Source organism: Neophocaena asiaeorientalis, unplaced genomic scaffold (assembly GCF_003031525.2).
Source record: "Neophocaena asiaeorientalis asiaeorientalis breed wild unplaced genomic scaffold, Neophocaena_asiaeorientalis_V1.1 scaffold92, whole genome shotgun sequence".
NCBI classification, from domain to species: Eukaryota; Metazoa; Chordata; class Mammalia; order Artiodactyla; family Phocoenidae; genus Neophocaena; species Neophocaena asiaeorientalis.
Genome location: NW_020174057.1, coordinates 3,412,649 through 3,416,177, shown reverse-complemented (window position 1 = coordinate 3,416,177; position 3,529 = coordinate 3,412,649).

Sequence of the window (3,529 nt, the reverse complement as noted above, 5' to 3'; positions counted from 1 at the left end):
ATGTTGGGTTTAAAAGCAAAAAATATATTTGCTCACATATGTAGGGTAAAATATTTAGGAAACAACAAACTATGCCCTCCTACCTACTCCCATCCCCAGCCTGAGTGGTCTTGGTGATTTTGTAAGTCAGTACAGCTTCTGAGTAGTTCTTTTAAATTCCCTTACTCTTTATTTAAAAATTGTGCTTGTGATGTATTTTAAATACAGATAAAGCATAGAGAAGAATATGACACCCCTCTCCCCACATTTAACAAGGATGATTGTTGTGGCATTGTTTGTGGTGGTATAGCTTTTCATAGTCTCCTAAATGGGCAAGTTGCCAAGCGTTACACCCAGTGTATAACCAATATATGTAAGATTAAAAATTTTCCAAAGCTATACTACATATTTCTTGGGATACATATACTTGTTAAGACATATATACACAATGGGGAGGTACTCAGCCACTTCCGAAGGGTTGTTACCTGTCAGAAATTTGATGGGTGACATCAGAGGCTTCAACCACATCTGGATGCTTTATTAAAAAAAAATCATCTGAAGCAAATATGGAAAATGTTAACAATTGTTGATTCTTGGAGGTTTTCAGTATAAAGCATATGGTGAGACAATTTGACTTTTCAAGTGGAAGCTTAGAAATGTTTTTCCTTCCCCTCAGCCATGTTTGTAATTAATAAAAAGGAACCACATGAAAAAATCATGGGTGGATGTCTATTGTAAGAATGTCACTTGAGTCAGAGAATGGAGTAAAGGGGGGAAAAGGAAATGTCCTTCAAATTGTGTAGCTCTTCATTTTATTCTCATCGATGCTCTTCTGAGGGGTAGTAGAGGTAGAATTCATAACTATCACCATCATCTTCCTAGCTGGCATTTACTGCATGCTTTATAATGTGTCCATCACTTGCCAAACACTTTCCTTGGGATATTAGTTAGGATACAGGTTCATTTGCCATAACAGAGACCCAAAGCAACAGTGTCTTAAATAAGACAGGATTTTATTTGTCACCCACAGAACAGTCTGGACATATGAGTCCACAGGCTGATACGATGGCTCCACGAGAGCCAAGGATCTCAGCTCCTCCTTTCTTGTTGCTCTGCCATTCCTAGGGTGTTCCCCTTATACTCATAGTCCAGGATGGCACTTGGCTCTCCATTACTAGTTGTTGCTCATATTTCCTTGACCAGAACTGAGTCAGATGAGCACATCTGGCCGTAAAGGAAGCTGGGAAATGTAGTCTTTATTCTGCACAGCCATGTATGGCAGCTACAAAAACCGGGGTTTCTATTCCTATAGGGTAAGAGGAGATGGGTATGGGAGGCCACAAGAAGTCCGTGCCACAAGCAAAGAGTTTCTTTTCTTTTTTTTTTAATTTTAATTTAATTGGAGTATAGTTGATTTATAATGTTGTGTTAGTTTCAGGTGCACAGCAAAGTGATTCAGTTATATATATATATATATTCATTCTGTTTTAGATTCTTTTCTCATATAGATTATCACAGAATATTGAGTGGTGTTCCCTGTGCTATACAGTATGTCCTTGTTGGTTGTCTATGTTATATATAGTGGTGTGTGTATGTTCATCCCAAGCTCCTGATTTATCTCTCCCCCCACATTTCCCCTTTGGTAACCGTAAGTTTGTGTTCGAAATCTGTATCCAGCCATTGGCTTTTATTGTCCCATAGCTCTTGGATGCTCTGTTCTGTTTTTGTTTAATTTGTTGTGTTTTCTACTCTTTTTTGCCTTTGTGTTTCAGTTTGTTTAATTTCCATTGACCTGTCTTCAAGTTCACCAATTCTTTTTTCTTATTTTATAATTTTTTATTGAAGTATAGTTGAATTACAATGTTATGTTAATTACTGCTATACAGCGAAGTGACTCAGTTGTACATATATATACATTCTTTTTCATATTCTTTTCCATTATGGTTTATTACAGGATATTGAATATAGTTCCCTATGCTATACAGTAGGACCTTGTTGTTTATCGATTCTAAATATACCAGTTTGCATCTGCTAGTCCCAAACTCCCAATCCAGCCCTCTCCCACCCACCTCCCCCTTGGCAACCACAAGTCTATTCTCTATGTCCCTGATTCTGTTTCATAGATAGGTTCATTTGTACCATATTTTAGATTCCACATGTAAGTGATATCATATGGTATTTGCCTTTCTCTTTCTGACATACTTCACTGAGTATGATAATCTCTAGTTGCATCCATGTTGCTGCAAATGGCATTATTTTGTTCTTTTTTATGGCTGAGTAGTATTCCATTGTATGTATGTACTGCATCTTCTTTATCCATTCATCTTTCGATGGACATTTAGGTTGTTTCCATGTCTTGGCCATCGTGAATAGTGCTGCTATTTACATAGGGGTGCATGTATCTTTTTGAATTATAGTTTTATCTGGATATATGCCCAGGAGTGGGATTGCTGGATCATATGGTAATTCTATTTTTAGTTTTTTAAGGAACCTCCATACTGTTTTCCATGGTGGCTGCACCAACTTACATTACCACTAAACATGCAAGAGGGTTGCCTTTTCTCCACACCATCTCCAGCATTTGTTATTTGTAGACTTTTTAACGATGGCCATTCTGACCGATGTGAGGTGGTACCTCACTGAAGTCTGATTTGCATTTCTCTAATAATTAGTGATGTTGAGCATCTTTTCATGTGCCTGTTGGCCATCTGTATATCTTCTTTGGAGAAATATCTCTTTAGGTCTTCTGCCCATTTTTGGATTGAGTTGTCTGTTTTTTTGTTGTCAAGTTGTATGAGCTGTTTGTATATTTTGGAAATTAAGCCCTTGTCAGTTGCATCGTTTGCAAATACTTTCTCCCATTCTGTAGGTTGTCTTTTCATTTTTGTTTACAGTTTCCTTTGCTGTGCAAAACTTGTAAGTTTGATTAGGTCCCATTTTTTAATTTTTGTTTTTATTTCTGTTGCCTTGGGAGACTGACCTAAGAAAACAGTGGTACAATTTCTGTCAGGGAATGTTTTGCCTATGTTCTCTTCTAGGAGTTTTATGGTATCATGTCTTGTGTTTAAGTCTTTAAGCCATTTTGAGTTTATTTTTGTGTATGGTGAGAGGGTGTGTTCTAACTTCATTGATTTACATGTGACTGTCCAATTTTCCCAGCACCACTTGCTGAAGAGACTGCCTTTTCCCCATTGTATATTCTTGCCTCCTTTGTCGAAGATTAATTGACCATAGGTGTGTTTATTTCTGGGCTCTCTATTCTGTTCCATTGATCCATATATCTGTTTTTTTGTGCTGATACCACACTGTTTTGATTACTGTAGCTTTGTAACATTGTCTGAAGTCTGCCTCCTGCTTTGTTCCTTTTCCTCAGGATTGCTTTGGAAATTCTGGGTCTTTTATGTTGCCATATGAATTTTAGGATAATTTGTTTTAGTTCTGTGAAAAAGGTCGTAGGTAATTTGATAGGGCTTGCATTAAATCTGTAGATTGCTTTAGTAATATGGCCATTTTAACAATATTAGTTCTTCCAGTCCAAGAGGATGGGATA